General features: G+C 36.2%; 1 protein-coding gene and 1 long non-coding RNA gene across 15 annotated transcripts in view; both read right to left on the bottom strand.

Annotated features, from left to right (window-relative positions):
- The window catches only part of NRXN1 (neurexin 1), a 682260-nt gene that overhangs the window by 649493 nt on the left and 12342 nt on the right, over positions 1-20425 (bottom strand). The gene's annotated exons all lie outside the window — the stretch shown is intronic.
- LOC132071305 (uncharacterized) lies at positions 3372-19970 on the bottom strand. Its single transcript, XR_009418088.1, has 3 exons — positions 19918-19970; positions 5057-5408; positions 3372-4156 (listed from the first exon to the last, which is right to left on the bottom strand). It is a non-coding gene; the product is annotated as an uncharacterized LOC132071305 (long non-coding RNA).

Here is a 20425-nt window from a genome sequence, read left to right as displayed (position 1 = left end):
CAAGAGACAAATATCAACTCTTTCAGTAGAGCCCTAAAACATTGTTACTTTCTTAAGTGGCATCTTCATTGAGGGCACACTGATATTGAGGCTGTGCATTAATATTTCTGCAGCATAATAACAGCAGTGATCATTCACTACCACTCTTCATTTTGTTACTTTGGTATCTTTCAGTTATTTGTCTAAACAAGATTTAGCTCAATAAATATTCTGCTATGACAGAAAGAATTCTGTGTTAATTTAAAAGAAAAATAACTGAGTATATTACCTGTCCTTTTTTAGGAGATTTCTGTCTCAAACTCTTCAGTTGGAAAACATTATGGAACACCAATTGCTAGAGCCTAAGCCAATGTGGCTATAAAAAAAAAAATCTATAAAATGCGATAAATATACCAAATTCTTTCTAACATAACAAGATTAACCACTAACTAATTCAGATACTGTAGACATCTGAGTATCCCTTTAACTATACTAGATTAAAAAAAAAACCTCAAAACACAAACCTGCCTATGTAATACTTTTAAGAGCAGGGAATGACCAATTCTCCTTTGCAGGTGAGTAAGCAGCAGTCCCAAAGTGGTCAGAAAAACTAATGGATGCAATGATATGCTAATGGCTGTGTCATCTTTGGGTAATATAAAAGTTACAGCTCCACGCTTATGTTAAATGGTCAATAAGGTTCTTATTTCTCCAATACCTGCTGGCTCCCAGAGAGATTGTGAAGGACCAAGCCATTTGGGCACTATATCCCTCATTCAAGTCACTCAACTGAAACAAGGCAGCCATTTCACATCATAATATCAATATAGATGTCCTGAAGAAGGGAAGGAAGTTCCTTTTCTGCCTTCTGAAAGATGAGAAGGTTACCTTTTTACTTGCCAGAAGCTTTCATACATTTCAATTAAAAATTATGTAGCCAGGATTTGGCTAACAGATGTCATAAAAATTATTTTTAAAATTGGCATAAAGGTCTATTTAGGGTCAACTGATTTTGAAAATTGATTAATTTCATTTGAAAATGTGACACACACATTCATATAGGAGTTCTTCAAATCTTGCCTTTTAGTGCAAATCATAAATGGTAAAGGACAATCACAATCTGATAGCTAAAAGGACTTAGGCCATATCCCTTGTGGTGTCTTCCCATCAACACAAGTGATTCCTAAAACATCCTGACATTAATTTATAAAGACACTGCCTTAAACATACTTATTGTACAAAGCTAAGACATATATAAATTATTTTCAAAACAAACTTATACAGGAAGTTACCAACTCTTTGACACTTTCTGTTCTTTTCTCCTGGGTTTTGGTGGGGTTTTTTTTCCCCTTTTCTTGCTTTATGACTACATGGAAAGAGGGAGTTAAAACATTACTGTAAATTAATCTGCAAGGACTCTGAGGAATGGAGACAAGGCTTTGCACACGCAAGCTGGGGCTGTCTGTTCATTGAAAAATCATCTTTGGGAGACAGGTCACCTCAAGCACCTTGATAGGTCTACTTCTGGAAAATGACATCTTCACAAATACCAAAATGAAGTCCAAATGCCTTGAATATGACTTTGTCAGAAGAACATGTCCAATAATACACTAAGTTTTAAAGTATCTTGTCTCTAATATTTTATAACTGGAGCTAAGACTAACTTCACTTCAAGCAAAAAAATGCAGAGGCTTTTACAGCCTGCTTTCACCCAGAAGAAAAATAGATCCCTTTCATCTTTGCACATGTTCCTGTTTTCATGTGTTGATAGGAGATGCACTTGCCCACTTAGGTAAAAATTATTCTAAAGAGAATTTTATATATATATATATACACACATATATATTTCATTTACTCAAAAAAAAAAAAAAAGGCACTGGAGATAAATGCCCTAGCCACTAAACTACTGATGCTGCAGGGATACAGCTCTCCATTTCTAAACTAGGATGAGGATTGTCTCTGATGACATATTTCTTGCAACAGACATGTTTCTGTGGGAGTATTTCATTAAAATTCTTAATAATATTCTAATGATGAATCACTTCATTAAAAAAAAATTCAGCTTAGCTATGTGGAAGCATATTTTAATCAGCAGGCATATTGTAGTAAGTTTGTGCTTCAAAATTAAACTTAATTCTATTTGAAGTGGATTTTTTATTAGTATAATACAGTAGTAGGGACCATCTAGAGATAGTGTAAAAGATGTGAATGGTAAATATGGTTTTCTATGTCTCCAGACCACATTTTCCTTTAGGCTGATTTCTGTTTCATTGTTCAGCTCCTGGACCTACATGTTACTTAATTTCCTTTGAATTTCCTTTCCTTAATAAATTGTAATATAGAATTGTTTGGTCTGTATTATATAGGATCTGGCACTGGATAAGCACAGACTAAACACATACCTGGTGGCTACAGATCTTCATAGCAGTCAAACAGTAATTTAACTACTCTGAAGACAATTGTCACAGCAACACCATTTTTTAAAATTCAAGTGAGATCCCAGAAACTGCACACAGCTTCTGCCTGTTTTCACCCCAGATATTTTTACTGAATAGCTCTGCAGTAGCTAAGAAGAGCTACAAATTTGTTTTCATGCATAAGGGCTCATTAAATTGCTGGATTGCAAGAATGTATAAATTATTTATCCCTATAGAGAAACAGGTTTTTAGAATTCACAGCTCAGAATAGACTCCAATTCCCCTCTCATACAGAGAGCCACTGATGTAATTAAAGGTTAAAATAAAGGCGATCAAATGTTAAAAGGATAAACGTGTCTCCTCTCTCCTGAGCTGGGGGATGGCATGGTTCCTCTCTTCCTTAGCTCATACTGGAAGATCTTGATTATCTCCCTCCATAATTACCTCAGGTTAGAAACACAGTTTAGCTCATGTTTTCAGTGCTAGGGGACAGATCATTCTTTCTTTGGCAATGATAAAAGTGAAAACAAAAGAAAACATTCTGCTTCCATGGGAATGTTAGGTGAAGGCAATGGAAGTTCTGCACCTCATGCAGGAATTGCTTACAGGCTGAGCAAGGCTACCTGGCCTCCACATTGTGAGCATAAAATCTTTACTGAGGGAAAGGTTAATATTTCCCCTCATGAATTCTAATGACAGACAGTGTTTCCAAACCTCCAGTGAGACCATTATAATCTTTATAGACTGCAATCGATTTTTACGTCTCACAAACAAGCCATCTGCAATTTATAAGCTGCATCATTAGACCTTTTCTCATTGCTGTTTTGTTCTTGGTGATGCATAATGTGTTGCTAGTCAGGAAAATTGATTAATTCCTTACTTTTGGCCCTTGGTTTTTGGACTAATTTTGTTTGACTTCCTCAGCTATTTTGAGTCTAAAGAGGGGAAAAAAAGTCACCCCAGATCAAGCCTTAGTTTCTTATTTACAGCATTTTATTTTTTATTAATAGCTTACTTGGACCTCTAAGACTGCAGTGATAGAGTGGTAAGACAAAAGCAACATTAGTTTTTTGACCACAGGTCCAACGTGAACGGCCTTCAGAATCAGCAGGAATGAAACTGCATTCCCTTTATCTGCTGATTTCCCTGAATTCCCTTTATCTGCTGATCTTCCCAGACAATTGCATTTCAAGGAAGTCCCTGGCAGCTGCCTTTCTTGGAGCATTTCCTCTCCTCTGCGAGGCTGGTGAAGCCTCTCTGCCTGCACATTGGGACCCAGGGGGAGAGAAACCACAACAGCTGCATTTCAGAGCTGCATTACACTGAAAAACATCCAAGTGCTGCTCCAGCTGTATCCAACCCAAACGTGGGCTCCCAAAGGAGCTTCTGTTGGCAGTTTAAATCAAACTTTTCCACTACAGCAAGTGTTCAGCTTTGTTTTCAGCATGATTTCCAAGGCATGAGAGCTCTGTAGTACTGCATACGGATTTCTCTTATGAACGGCATTAGCGACTTTGAGCAGGAGATCCTGGTGCTCTGCTGTTCAATTTGTGTCACTTCCTAAGTACATTTATAAGAAACTGTATCATATATATTTAATAAAGTGTATTATGCATTACAATAGGCAGCATTACAACACACCACTATGTTAAAGCGCTCTAAAATCCCACCTTTGGAGACAGCAGTAAAAGGAAGTTGAATGAAATTACAGCTTAAGGTAGAAAGAGTTTACTCTTCCACACACAGCTTCAAAGGTTTCACTGTGGGTGAGAAAAAAATCATTATGAGTGACCAAATTCTAGAGAGAGTGGTTCAAAGGGAAAAAAAAATATGCAAAAGAATAAATATACTGAATAAGGAACTGTGAGCCCCTTGAAAACAGTTAACCCCTTAGCCAGATCTTTATAGAAAAAGGGGCTGGGGGTAGAACTGGGAAGGTTGAAAGAGGCCAAATCACTAAAAACTGGAAAAGATCACCACACAGCAAATGGAGAAGGAACAGATTTTAAGGAAAAGAAATTGGAAGACATAGCAGTAACAGGAGAGGTAGGGCACTCAAGGAGATTGTAAAGGAATAAAATATTTCCTGTCAACCCTTCAAACCTGTAGAGGCCATCTGCAGTAACACAGGCCATCTAAAACCAATTATGATTGCTACATACATTCCCATACTTTTATTACTGTGTTTAATAACATTCAATAAGGAATATGAGTAATTCTGACTGGGAATAAGAATCAAATATGTGAGGGAGGAAATTTTAGTGGAATGTAGTTCAACATCCAGAACAAATCAGCAATGCAAATCAGGCGATGTGAAAAACGGGGAATGCTAAAAGGAAAGTTCATGAGAATCTCAGACATCCTGTCATTTCTGGAAAATGTGATCAACACAAGATGAGTATTATATTCATTAACAAAAAGAAAAGAATAATAATGGATAGTAACAGGTGTATCTTCTTAAATTGAAATGGCATGTGAAGTAGGAGCATTGCAATTAAAGGAGTGCAGCTGACAGATTCCAATAGCAGATTGCAGGAGTGCTGAACCGAGGATTATATGGCATTTTTTGGCACACAATTGTGAGCAGAATCAATAGGAAGCACATAGTCACGGTCAAGTAGCAAAGTTAGCATGAAATTCCAACAGATGTTTACACTGACCTGAAGGCTCTGGGTGAAATTCTAAAGGAACCTGGGCCTATTCAACTGGTATCTTCCTAGAGCAGGAGATTTGTGGCAGATAAAAATCCAAGTTGTAGCACTGAATTAACACAAGGTGGGATGCTTAGAGACACTGGTTTTGTAGTATGTGTACACACCACCGGCTTCCAAAATGTAGCTGCTCAATTCAGACTAAATCATCATCTTTACAAGCTTCACACTCACCCAGCCAAAACAACTATTCAGCAGAAGCTTAGATGGAAATGAGGACAAATGCATCTATCATGATGGACTTTTATCCTGATAGAAAGTTGGTTGCTCTGATCCAAAAATTCAGAAATCTGAACCAATCCTGTTGGAAAAGCAAGGCACAAAACCATGGAATGTTACTAGACTTGTCTGTTTTCAGTTAATTTATTTAATATCTAATGGCAAAGAGACTTCAAGACCAAGCAAAAGGAGCACAAACAAGAGGACTGAGAAAATAAGACAGAACTGTAGAGGTAACAGAGGAGCAAAAAGATAAATGTAAATTGGAGGAGGACCTATTTCAGTTGATAAACAAATAAACACAAAGCAGAATAACCTTTGCCTTTTACGAGATGAAGCACCAGGATAACCTCCAGGAAAATGCTGCTCTATGGGCTTGCCTTTCCAAGATAAGAGACACTCAGTGCTGCTATCAAATTCTGACCTGAGCATTGCTGTTCAAGTCTTAGTTCTTGGACAGGCCCTAAATATAATGTGAAAGCACCTGTTCTGAGTCAAAGAATATATAGTCCAACTGCATCCTGCTGATTTACTACTATTTTTTCCTGTGGCCCAGACTGGCCATATGGTTAGTTTCTTGGACAATTTCCTGAGGAATGGCTACTCGTTGAAATGGCCAGTGTGAAAGTCTTACCCCTTAGAGAGCTCTTGTACTGCATTCACAGCAATCTCATCTCTTACAATAGCCAGAATCCCATTTTGCTGCTTTCAAGGGTACACCTGAGTGGTAGATTTCCTTCATTTTCCTTGGCTCCTGGACTGGCCTTTAATCAATGAGCTTAAAATACCTCCTTCACTTTTTCATTTAGAATTCTGGTCTGTCTCCATAAAAAGAAGCAGGTACTGCTTTCTTTTTTTTAATAAAACTGGTTATATCAGTTTCTATCTTTTCACAGACATATCGCATTCATTAAGAAATGTTCCACAATTAAACTTCCCTTTTCAATTTTACATATATTGGGTAAGAAATCTCCTTTCAGTGTATCTTTATTATCTTAATTTGTAATTCTTTCATATGTAATTATACTTCTGAATATAGCCTTTTCTCCATAAGTGGAACATACATTCAAATAAAAATATTCTGTGTTTTCAAAAAGGGAAGTGCAGGAAAATAATGATTATTCTCATAAGAGAGCCAAATCAACAAGATCCTTGAAGAAAAAAATCTTAAAAAAAACTCCATTTGATCTTATCTATAAATCTAATTCAGATATTAAATAAAAAAATCTGTGTCTACATTCCCTCAGCAAACTAGGTAACTTCTGTTCCAGGCATATACCAGGAGGAATAATGCAAATGCAAAGAACAACTAAGACAATTTTCAAGCATTTCAGATCATGAGGTGCATAAATGCTGCCAAATTGTTTTAGTCACTCTTGGACCCTGGAGAAGTCTCATGTGTCAGAATGGGTGCAACCATACCATTAATTCCACAAACAAACAACAGGAATGGCAAAACTCTCATGGATTTAAGTGCAATGAAAATTTTATACCAAAAAGTCATTTAGCACAGAACCCACTAACCCATTAAGTCTTGTATTCTGAAAGCACTGCAAACACAGGATAAACCACAAGCTAAAAGTCCTTCAGGTTCACTTCAGGCACAGAGAGAAGGTGACCTCTCAAGAGGATTTATTTTAAAAAAAGAAAAAAAACCAAAACTCTGCTCCTGAGCATACTTAGAAAGTTTTAACAGTCATGCTGCTTAAGTCAGGTAGCTCATGAAAGATTTTTATATAATAAAATTTCTAAAAATACAATAAAATTATATTTCACCCAAGAATAACCTAATCCTCCTCAACATCTTTGCATAGAGATTAGAGGAAATAAAGTCAAGTCAGTTAGTACTTTTATAAGAGAAAGTAGTTCCAGGTAGAAATTGGGTATCACAATCATGTCCACTGACATTTAAAGAAGACTGAACTTAAAAAATCAAATACAGTCCCCAGTTATAAGAACTACAGGCCTGATATATCTGAAAGGTAGCATGTTATTATCAATTAATGGGTGAGTATAAAACATTTAAGATTTTATTCTCTCCCTAGTTGGCTCCTGAGTGAAATTACAGAGCGCAGTTTATTACTCAGAGGATCTGAGTAGAGGACACAGTTTTTGCGAAGATAACCTACCAGAGATTTATGTCTTTCATTGTTGACATGTGTGATTTAAATACTACTCCACAATTTAGTATTATCCTTAAAGAAATTATTGAAAAAAATAACTAAATCAGAATTCCAAGTCCCAAACCTTGTGACCATGCAACTCTTTTTTACAACTTGAAATATATATATTTTGAAGACTTTTTAAAGAAGGCACATGGAAATCCTAAATAAACATACAATCTTATCCCTCCCACTACCATGTTTTCCTTAAGCATCCCCAAATTTCTTCTAATGAATAGCTTCTGCTAAAAACCTATTTATGAAAAGAGCACAGAAACAACTTGATAAATTCCTCCAGACTCCCAACATTTTCTTTGCAAGTAAGCAATTTCAGTAGATAAAAATGCTTGTCTTCCCCTGTTCCCCCACAAATAAAAAACGCTGCATCATCATTTGCTGAAATAGAATTGCACTACAATATATCTTGATGAATAGATAAAACAGAGGAAAAATTACTTCATATGTTTCCAATAAAAGAAATATATATTTTATACTAAAGAAACTGAACATTCAATTTCTTGTCCAAAACCATCAGTGAAAATAGCTGATCAAAAGTAGCAACATATTTTGGGCAAATGTAAATCTTACCAGCAATTTAAAAAAATACATTCATCAGATTTTGGGAATGCAACATTTTGCCTGAGATTAGTAGATGTTTCAAAGAGTGCTTTATTTTTTTTCTAGGAATGGTGTATTAGGTACACCATAAACTATTCCATGAGATGTGTATGCTACCTCCAGCAATCCCATAGTGGCAGCATTCACAGCTGTGACAAGGAAAGGGAAAGGAACGGGATGCACTCAGTTTGCCAGCAAATTCCTACAGACATCATGGGAGGTAAGTACTCTCTGTCTAGAAAAACTCAAAATCTTGTTATGATGATGACTACTTCCATTTAAAAGCATGTTTGAGTACATCTGTAAAGTATAACAAAGATTTACTTTTTCCAGAGGAGGTAACGGAGCAGTACTATGATCTTCAAAGCTACAGATTTATTTCCTCACTACCTAGTTAAATTAAAATATCAGAGTAAAAAGATTTTGAAGATAAAATAAATTGATAATATCAATATTATTCTACTCAATAATATATTATTTCAAACCCCAGTAATCTCTTCAACAGTACAGAGTAACCAGTTCTTTCATTATTCTTTTTCTTTTTTTATTCCATTAACAATTAAACATGTAAGACATAGACAATGCTTTAGTTCTCCTCTGATTAGGAGTTTCCACGTACAGCAGACTTGATCACAGATTTCAGGGAGTGAATTCTCCATGCTCCCTCCTGCAAACACAGACTTGCTGACATCTCATTCAGCCAAAGTGCTTTGCTTTCTCCAACCCCCTTGTCATCCTGCTTAAAATCCAGCTGAAACTGAGAACATTGGGTCAGCACTGCGGATTGCCCATTCTGGGATCTCTGTCACTAGACAGAATTTTGTGTATCACCCTTTCCTTGAGATCCCATTCACAGGCCTGGCTTGGCTGTGCAGTTCAGCTGCATCCATCATGCAGGTGCCCCCACAGAAAGGAGCTGGCACATCAGTGCCCCTTCATAGCTCTCTAATACCTGATGATATCTAACACCACAGGAACTGGAATGCAACCTAGGATTCCCTTTCACATAAGTTTAACCAATACTTTTTTTTTCCCCCCTGTGGATTTTGCATTTTCAGTAGGTGATCCTCTGCTATGACACAGGTGTCATTCACTCTCTGTCTGGTCATTTAATCCAAATGGCAAACAGTGTGGAACTGGACTGTCTGGTCAGTCCCACCTACACATTTTCACATGGTCATTTGAACTGTCTAGCCATCCTTTTAAAAACAACTACTCATTCTGCATGAAAAACAAGTGAATGACTTGCTCATTTACTGTCCAACTGCTATCTCAAGATATCCTCACGAGGCCTCTGTGATATCAAATGCTATAGTAAAGTCATTAAAGCTACAAACCCTTGAAATCCATTATTATGACATTATTTCATCATAGAAAGATCAGATAGAAATTATTTCTGCACAACCTGTTTTATAAATTGTTAGCAAAAGCAACACATTTGGCTACATTTCTCATGAAAAAGAATACATCTAAAACTCTATGGCAGAGAGTTAAAGCAGTCTGAGGGAGAACCAAACCCCTTGATCCAAAAATTTCTGAAATCAGAAAGAATACTCCCTTGCTTTCAAAGACTGCCTGAGGAGAATCATTCCACTGTTACATTGATGAAAATCAGATCTTCATTTCAATTCAAACACGGACGAACAAATTCATCTTATGCTTCTAGGCAAATTCTTACTAGCAGAAGAACCAAAATCTGGAAGCTTACAAAAGTGCTTTTCTTTCCTCTTTACCAACTAATCAGTCTGTATTGTTCAGAATAGCCTTAGCCTAACCAGGTATTAAGAAAAAAAAAAATCACTGTTTCTCCCCTACACCTTTTTGCCACCACAAAGCTTTACATTCTGTGACATTTTGTAAATTATTTCTGCTGGAAAGATTTAAAATCCTTCATAGAATGCCATCAGCAAGTACCATTAGAGTGCAGTACACCTCAGAAAATTCTTCTCTGCTGACATTTATCCCAATAAAACACACTTTGTACACATATTTTAGGAGGTTTTCAATTCATTTCCAGAAAGCATCTTTGCTTTTGCTTGCAAAGTAGATAAAATTAAAACTGTCTTGATGTCACATTTTTTAGTACCTCTTAATAAATAAACAGTTTTTACTCAACAGATCTTGTTGCCATGTCATTTTATCAGAAATAAGCCACAAACCAGACCAAAAATGGATATTCCAAAGAAGAACATTTGTTTATAAAGAATACGTATGAATACATCAGGAATTTAGTTACCCCTAAAGCAATCTGGAATACCCTACATTACAATAATTTATTAATAATTTTTGCTCCAATGTTTGTATCTCAACTACAGCTCAATATTGTGCATAATGTCACATCTAAAACCATAAGTAAGATTCACTCCTCTTGCAGTAGGTATTGGCAAAAAATATAATGAAATTTGTTCTTAAACCTCAGACATCACTAAACAAAAAAGACAGGGAATGGGAGAGGAGACAGTGAATATTATTAACCTTATTTCAGGGATGAAAAACTATGAGGAAGATTAAATACTTGAGATATATAAAGAACTTGCAATAGAATAGTGAAAATAAAATAGCAGTTCCAAATCCCATTTCCAGAACTTAATTACTTCTCAGTTCTTCATCTCTCCTTTTTTTTTTTTTTCCATTTTATGCTTCCAGATGCCTACCCTTAATCTGATGTAACCATTTATGAAGGATCCAGTTTCTAAAGAAGAAATAATATCAGGGTCCAAAGCCTAAAAGTCTTGTTCCATAATAAGTTTTTCTCAACTCCAGCCAGTTCTGCAAAAACAAAACCCAACTGCAAACCCAAGGAGCAAAGGTCACTATCACCATTTAAATTATTTTGTGAAGGAACCCAACATTTTGGAAGAGAACTTGCAGCTGGCTGTATATTAAGTATCATACAGCTCTTATTAATAAAAAAAAAAGCAGTAAGAAGTGAAAGGAGAAACTCATGGTGAGCCTTTTGCTCTTTCTTTAGAGACAGGCAGTGCACAACAAAATCAGGGACCAATAATTTGCTGAAACATTATATACTACTATGATACCTAATAAAACTTCACGTATTTTTGTTACATTATTTTCCTGATATCATTTATTTGGTTAGCAAAGGTTTGCTTCAACAATATTGCCAGTCTTTTATTTTGTCAACAGTTTTCCAGGCTGTCTCTTGCATAAACTCAAAGAAAACACCAAGTCATATTGACATCTAGCTGAAAAGCATAGAAGAATTAATACATTCAGGAATCTCTTTTGAATGCAGGGAAAAGGAAGACTCTCAGAAATACTTTTAACAGCTACAAAAACTTCATTACAAAGAGGTTTCCCAAGATTTGATTTAAAAGTGATGCTACTGACTCACAGAAAATTATTTTCATTAAGATATAGTACAATGAGGCTAGCAGGTTTATCAAGAGACAACTTTTACCTTAAGTACTTTGAAAACTCCTTTGAAAGAGAGAAAACATTTTCCAAATCACTGAAAGATTTCCTAACATCACTAATAAATCCCTTATATATTTTTTGTTCTGGCTAGAACACTGATAATAATTAATGCTTGCAGGAATAAATCACATCTACATAGACAGAAATTCACAGACATGTAAGAGTCACATGTCCTCTTCTGCTGTAGCTGATAGGGCAAAAAATACTAATTTTTAATCTGACTGTTATAATTCCCAGAGATGGCACATTAACAATTGTAAAACAGTTAACATTAACTTTTTAAAATTAACAGTTTAAAAAAACCTGTTAACAGTTTTTAACACATTAAACACATTAACAGTTGTTAAATAGCCTGTGGTTAATAAGGGAAGTATTGCCTTTAATTTCAATTATTTTTTTTTTTAATTTCGCAATCTTTGTAAAATCACATTTAGGACAAATTGCTTTCTATAAATGTATTAAACTGAGCAGTTTTTAGCCAGTTTATGAACTGCATGAATGTTGCAATCACAAATCTGAGAGGTCTGAGCAGTGTAGATAGTAGATTTAATGGTGATGGAGTGCCAACATATTTTTGTTGATATTCTATTATCCCCTCAGTTCACTAAACTTCCCTTTCACTCTTGGTATATATCTCCCATGTTCCAAAAAGAAAAACATGAAGTTTGCAGAGCACTACTGCTGAGCTGGGGACATATTTTAAATGACAGTAAAATCATAGTGTATTAAATTATACTCCCTTCACTGCTTAGCAAAAAACAGCCTTTAGGGATGTTACATAGGACTCTGATTTCTGACTGGTACTATTTTGCTGTAGAATTTAAGCTTTCCTGAAGAAACAGCACTGGAATTCTTTCACAGAAAATGTAACAGAAAGGTGGTAAATGACACATACATTGAGCCTGAAGAAAATTTATATGCATACAGACATCTGAGCTTAAGGTCATTATTCATTAAAAAAGGCATTTCTAAAGATGAATCTAATTAGACTACATACCAGGCACAGCATTTATTATATGTAAAAACATGGATAGCTTTCTCTAAAACTGTAAATACTTTCATTGGTCCTCTATGATTCTGCAGTTTAGTTTGTATCTGATTCTACTTAAACCAAAATTTTAATTCTTTATAGATTACTGAACTTTTTTATTTTAAAAACTTTTCCTTCATTCTAACACACATAGTCCCATTTAAGTCAGTGGGAGTAATAACATTTAACATTCCTGAAAAAGTCACTGGATGATTAAAATACCACAAGGTAACATATAAGATAATCATGCTTGTAAACAGCCATATTGTACTATTAAAATAAGGCTGGTTATCTGCAGCATAATACATACATTAAATTATACTGGAGATCAAGGGGATAAAATTATTCATATAAATATTCCAATCAAATACAGTGGGACCATCTGTGAATTAAGTGATAAGAAAGAAATTTAGTAGGAATTTGACTGTGACTTTATTCTGTATTCACCTCCTGCCCTAAAAGCTCCTTATTTGTATTCTTTCCAGAAAACTACTACATAGTGGATACAAGATAAAGCATGGAAAGGAAAAAGGAAAATAAATATTTCTAACCTTTATAGTTTTTAACACACAGGGAAAGAAAGAGCATCTAGTTCTGCAAGCAGAGAAAGTTACAATCTCTAAATAAGGAGGAAAAATGCCAAAGGTGTGTTCAAAGGTCCTAGAACATTAATAAATGTGGCATGTATAAAGGCAGAAGTGTCTTAAAAATGTTGTCTGATCATGTCAAAGATTAATACTTAATTTTTGGCTCTTGTGTACAGAATATTTTATTATGGCCACACTACTCCTTACATAAAATTTACAGGTTTAAGACATAGTTTTAGGCCATTTTTTAAATGGCAACACTGATAAGCAGACATGCAAATACTATGTCTATATTTTAGTCCTAAAAAACTCATTTCATTGGGAAAATGGTTCTGAAATGTATTGAAACGATTTTGTGTAAGACTTTCAGGTGGCTTTCAAAATTTTTTTCTTTAAAAGACACATTTACTACAGAGGAACGTTGATTACTGTAATTACTGAAAATAGAGTGACCCAGTATAGTAAGTCAGTCCTCTTTTTCAGTCTTAAAAGACTGTATTTGATTTAATAAAAAAAACCCCAAATATCTCAACAGAAAATCTGACATTTATGTTAGCAGTAGTATATCCCCAAGCGAGCTCTGAGTAAGTTTCATTTCCATTCTGATTCCTTCTGACTTCAGTCTTATTTTGAAGCAGACATATAAAAACCATTTGGGCAGGAGTAACTTGACTTTTGGGTTTAAGCCTTTTGCTAACCCTTTGAAAACCCATCAGAATTTGCTCAAATTGCAAATGTTTCCTAAAAAGTGCATGCTGCACAGCATTAGTGGAGATGTCTTGAGTTTTACCACTAAATTCCTGAAAGCCCTTTAACTTCAGCCTCAGTAGGTCCTCCCTGTAACTCCAAACTCTGTAACCTGTGCTAGGTCCAGCCACTCAGGTTTGGAGCAGGGAATGTGTCAGTCCCTCAGCAAATTCCCTGCTGGAATGGGCCCTGCAGAAAGGCAGCTTCCTCACTCAACCACAGAAAACACAACGGCTGGGATGGCTGTGTGGGAGAAGAGTCTTAAAAACTTAAGAGAAAACAAAAATACACACTGCCTATTTTACTAGCTTAAAAGAATGTTCTCTAGGTTGCAAAGTCAAAAATAGCAGCTCTGAGACATAAGGGTTCTTGCATAACTGAGATCCATCTACTTTATTCATATAGGGGAGGATATAGCCTTTAATTACACAGTTTAATGCAATTCTCTCCAGAGCTTCCCTCACTTGATCTGCACACAGAGGACTATTCTTAGCCAGAAGTAATGACTGAGTAGCACAGAAAGCTGCTGTGCCAGTGAGCAGAGCATCTGCCCTCGCTGAAAACAAGTGGGGTGTACCTCAGAGCAAGGAGAGCTGAATGAAGAAATATACTCTATTCCCTTCTATCCTAAATGTCACCAGCATCTTTTCATAAAAATCCTTTCCTCAGGATTTTTCCTTCTGGGAACCTGAGGCCCCAGAAAAAGAATGTAAACATTGATTATCTGCTGCTGTGGGATGCAACAGGTGCATCTGTGATTGGCTCATGTTGGATGTGTACAATTAATGGCCAATCAAGGACCAAGCTCTCTCTGGGACAGAATCAGAGAGAGCTCCTTTGTTTATTCATTCTTTTTTTCTATTCTTAGCTTAGCAAGCTTCTGAGAACTTTTCTCTCTATTCCTATTAGCATAGTAATAATGTAATATATCATAAAATAATAAACCAAGCCTTCTGAACATGAGGTCAAGATTCTTGCCTCTCTCTTCACCCTGCAACACCTAAAAACCCAACACGATTTTGCTCAGGTTTTTCAAGACAGGCATTTTCCGGGTGGTCATTCCTAATGATGCTCTGAATATTTGTTTGGAGAGAGCACTGTGATAGAAATCCCAGAACACAGAGCCAGCTGTGCTTTGAAGTGCCAGTGGAGGCTTGGAGCGCGTGGTGTTATCTGTGAAGCACTCAGAAAAAACTTCAGATGGGCACTCAGGGAATGTTGTCACCTGCAGTGTCTCTTGCCTCAGTTCTCACTGTGAATGAGAGCATCTCACATAGGCATTGTGCAATTTTCAATATTTGCACAGCAGCTCAGGTGTTGTGTCTATGAAAACCTTAGAAAAGCCTGGGAAATATTACTGATTCCTCTTCAGAGATTTTATTATGGACAATGAATAAGGCTCAGGGCTACAAACTGAACAGCAAATAGAAAACCAAATATTGAAGAACTTATTATCCAGGCTATGCACTGAAGGAGGCAGAAAGCTCAATGATAAAGTAATATATGATCATGTAATTAAAACCTACTTCATAATGGATATCCAGAAACAGATGAAATTAAAAGTGCACAGCATATTTTGTCCTGACAGTTCATAGCTTTTAAGTGCCATAGTGCTTTATTTTTTACAATTCCCTGAGCATAAGTTTTGAGTGCAGTACATTCATAGCTGTTATATTGACACTGAGGACTCAGGCTGGTTGGAGAAGATGCAAACTGCCCATACTGAGCTGGGATTTAAAAGCCTGTGCTCTTAATGTCTATCTAAGAATAACCAAAGGAGTGCAAAGATTGATTCAAACGCATAGATGACAAAAATACTTGACAGTCTATTTTCAGAGGGCAAGCATTCTAATACAGAATAGGTAATCTGATCAATGGGGGTCAGAGTGGGGTTAAAATATTAACCTTTTTTAGCCATTAATTCATAATTTTGTAAGGGAAAATAGCATTGCACATTCTTACCATGACCCTACAAAAGAGAGAAACTGAAGAATGGAAAAAGTAGTTTTGCAGCCCACAGGACTAAGAGACAAGCAGGCAAAGCTTCCCACCAGTCACTTTTGTGCTGACAAGATCTTTCTATACAAACGAATGGAAAAGGGGATTTCTATAAAGACTGCAAAGTAGCATTATATAGTAGTGGGCAAGATGAAGCCTGTTTATTTCTTGACATTTCAGGGTGTTTTAATATTAATACAGCTTAAAGTTGTTTTTTTTTTTTCCCTAATCAGAGGGCCTGATTCTGACTTAACCCTTATTTTACAGTGGCTTAACATATCAGCTCCAAAAGACATCAATCCTCATCTACACATACAAGAAAGGAGTATTGCAATAAGTTATTTTATTACATCAATTGGCAGAGCTACTACTGAATGTAAAAAATCTACAAAAGCAAAATATTTTAGAAATTTTGTACAGAAAAATATATATGGTTTCTAAGAACGTTTTTCTCTTCCAAGTCCTTTGGTTAATCAACCTGAGTATCTCTTTCTGCATTCTTTAATGACTGAAAGCTTAGTGTAAAGTCACTGAGAGCTCAGACTGGGCAAGGACAAGTTTCCAAGACATATTTGTGTACTGTTTTTCACATTTCTGATAAGGAAGCTATGGAAGAGCAAAGCTGAGTAACATCAAAACCTGTACCCATCTCACTTTATATACTTAGGCTATCAAAGCAGCAATGAGCCCAAATTATAGTGCAAAAATCAAAATAACTAAATATTTCTAAGCTCTTAGAGGAATGCTCTTGAATTTGAGGTACTTCTATCACAATAGATACAGCATCACTGACTGCTTTTTGTTATTTTGTAATGCAAGTGTGAATAAAATTAAGAGAAATTCCATGCTTAAACACAAAAAAAATAAATGAAAGCCACCAGTCACTGAATTTGCTTCTGAATTCCCATGGTGCCATTAACTTAGAGCTGAATGAATGTTCCTGTTTGTATTTTTTTTTTTTTTACACAGGGTAGAAAATGGAAGGATTTTTTTTCTCTTTGATTCACTGTGGATGCTTTCATGGCTTAAGATTTACAAAATCCACCAAGATGACTCACAGTATCACAATGGGTAAGATGTGCCTGAACAGCAAACTTGGATGGTGTAGGTATTTGTAATGTGCAAGAAAGACTTTACGTATTTAAAGACCCAAATGATATTTAAATAGGCAGAATGAGATCCAGCCAGTGCTAAAACAATAGGTAGAACCTCTGGATGCCAACATGAATTGCAGTTGTCAGTGGATTTGTAAAAATACCAGGTCAAAACTTTTTATCACTCGAACTTCTTTCTGTCACAGGATTTTTCTTTGTTATAAAAACTTGAATAGGAAACAGTGCAAAAATATTTCTCTCAGAACTTCAAACCTGACACATTCTTTGTTACATTTATAAATTCAAAATTTGTAATGTGGGAAAAAAACCCCAAAACCTGTGCTGTACTGCTTATTATTACAGCACAACTTCCTGTAATACAGGACTCAGTAGTTTAATTGCTACAGAGAAAAAAAAAAAAAAAAAAAGAAATTCAAGGCTAACTAATCCTAGCTGCTCCTTCAAGTATTTTGGACTGAGAACAGTGACAAAAAGCCCCCAATGAAATTCCAGGAAACTACCACATCAGATACAGTGTTCACAGAAAAGTAGTGGAGATTCAGGCCAACAAAGAAAATGTGATTTGAATATCTTTTCTTCTGGTGAACTGCCAGGAAAATTCTCATGTTTTTCTCATAATACTTAAGTCAGGAATGTTTTATATAAGAATGTGAGATCTATATTCAGAATTCTTCAGTAAACATTCAACTAAACCAGACAAATCTTTTGTTAATGTTGAATGACAGTCCATTATTTATCTCTGAAAAAGTACAGATTATTAAAAAACCCTTCCAGGTTCTTTGCAATGTCATGTTACAGAAATTATTTTTCTGCAGTATCACAGGGGAAAAAAAAAAAATCACAGAGTATCAGCTCCTGAGAAGTTGAGCAACATTCATCTGAGAAGTATGTGGAAGAAAGGCACTGATCTGTTCTTGAAAAAATCTGTTTACAAATCTTTCCTATATCACCCCACAATAGTCTTAAGAATTAAGTCACTTACATCTACGGGTTTCTGAACTCCATTTTCACCTGTCTCTGCTCTGATAAGTAAAAAATTCAAATTCAAAATGCACAACACCAGTAACCTCTCTGTCAGGACCAACATTCCTGGAAACCTCCTGTAGGAATTCCACTGCTTTCCTAAGGGAAGCACCAGTCCACCCCAGCAGACTGAGATCACTGAGGATCACCTGAAAATCACTGTGGTTAAACACAGCAGCGTGTGCAGTCTGGGAAGGAGCTGCTGGGTCTCACCTGCCTCTCTGACTCCTGTCCCTGGACCTTCCAGCCCAAGAGTCTGGTTTTACAAACGCAAAATGCACAAATAACTTTTGAAATGTAAAACGTAAGCCTGTCGCTGCGCAACAGCCAGTGGAATCCAAGGTTTTTTATACCACTTTTATCACACTTGCATGATTCAGAATCAGGGAAGATAACATCTTTAAGGCTGAAGAGCACTTTTTTCCTGCCATTAGAGCCCCATTCTCCCATTTTTTTTAACAACTAAGATCACCTTAACATCACAAGACCATAATTTATTCTAAAGCTATTCATTGAGGCTGTGCTCTATACACCCATTGTACAAACGCTGATAGGTGTGTGAAGATTCCTGTTGTCACCTTTAGAAACAAAGGGGAATCAGGATAATAAAGAAAACAACAGTACTGAGATACAGATCTTCACTCCATGTCTAGTCACTAATTCTGTCATTTTCTATACACATTCAAATGAAAGATATACATATAGTTTATATTACATACATGCAATCTTTCTCAAAGAACCTTTTCTTAGTGGAAATACCTCCTTTGAGAAAAATGCCATTTTAAAATGCTTTTTGTTAAAGCTAAAAAGCACGAAAGAGAAAGAAGATGAACAAGAAGGTCATTCTGCACTGGAAATTAAATTGTAATTCAGGGATTTTGGAACTGTGATACACATTTCAGGTGCATAGGGTAATGCCAGTGACCTCCTTAATGGCTGTGCACATTCACTTAATTATAAAAAGACAGCACTATGGGAAGAATCAATCAAGTTTCCCCGCCTTTAAGCAATGCAAAGCCCTTTCTCTAGACAAAACCAAAAAGTCAAATGTTCTCATTTCAAGACCCTGTGCAATGTGCCACAGTCTAAAAACAACCTGTGACTTACACACCTGTGTAACATTTTTGGGGTGTTACACTTCCATAGGCAAAATCCACTGTTTCACAATTTGTAGTGGCAGCAACTGCAAATGTGATTCTGCACCATCCATTTGTTTGGGAAATCAGGTTTTCTCTCAAATCACAAAGAGTCTTACATTTAAGACAAAATTAGTCATATAACTTCACTCTTCCAGCATGGTTCATAAGGCACATATTAAATTAATGAATAATTATAGTGAAGATGATCGTGGCAATAAAAATAAGAATTCATGAAAAGTATTTTCTCTATAGACATTCCCAGATGAATACTACAGGCAGAATCAGCAGGTTATTTAATTTGCCCTAGTTCTCTCTGTTTTCATATTCCTACTTGAATAAGTACAGAATCAGCAGGTTATTAGGTTTGCCCTAATTCCAAACTTGAGTCAATGGGACTTCAAATTGACTCCAGTGGAAAATGAAAACAGAACACATACCTTCAGATATCTAAAAGGTGCCAAATGTGCTGCTTATTAGAACATAACTAAGTAATTGTAGGCTCCTAATACACCCCACAGCATTAAAGTAATCTAAAATCTCATCACAGAATCCTTGTCTGCAGCCGTCAGCTACCTCAGTCTCATTTCTTGACAATCTCAAGGAAGGCATAACTGAGGCCACCTCTCACTTTCACCTGTCCCAGCACATGCTGCAGTTGAGCCAGCCACGACACACAGAGCACCACCAAGCAATTTCAGAAGGTTTTAAGCATTTCCCCATACAGAGCAACACCTTACCTCACCAGAAGGCTTCAGGTGTCTGCCCATACAGGAAAAACATCATAGCCCTTCAGCAGGCTACAGGCATCCACCCTTCTTGGTCTTTGTCCCAACCTTTTATACCCCTCCATGTTAATGCACTGCACCTGTGGGCCCTCTGCTCCCTTTGGTGATCGGTCAGTGCACCTCAGCACTCCTTGTCTCGTTGCTTTTAATGCTTGTCACCTGCTTCTCACAGCTGTAGCCTATTAGGGATGAGGCTCAGCCACAGCCCCACTCCCAATTACCATAAAGTGTGTTCCTACATTCACCCTCAGATTTTTCATTGAAAATGGAAGAGAATGAAACTAAAAAAATTATGTGATTTTTGACTAGGAGCGAGAGTTCTTCACTCTGCTCAGACATTAAATCCTAGATCCTTCTACAGTAATAAGGAATCTTTTATAGTAATAAGGAAGACTTTTATGCAGGTGTTATAAAGAACTTTTTGTGACCATCAGAAGAGCTGAATTGTCAGAGGAGAAGT

This window comes from Ammospiza nelsoni, chromosome 3 (genome assembly GCF_027579445.1).
Source record: "Ammospiza nelsoni isolate bAmmNel1 chromosome 3, bAmmNel1.pri, whole genome shotgun sequence".
NCBI lineage: Eukaryota > Metazoa > Chordata > Aves > Passeriformes > Passerellidae > Ammospiza > Ammospiza nelsoni.
The sequence above is the reverse complement of the archived record's forward strand: the minus strand, read 5'-3'. Positions and strand labels throughout refer to the sequence as shown.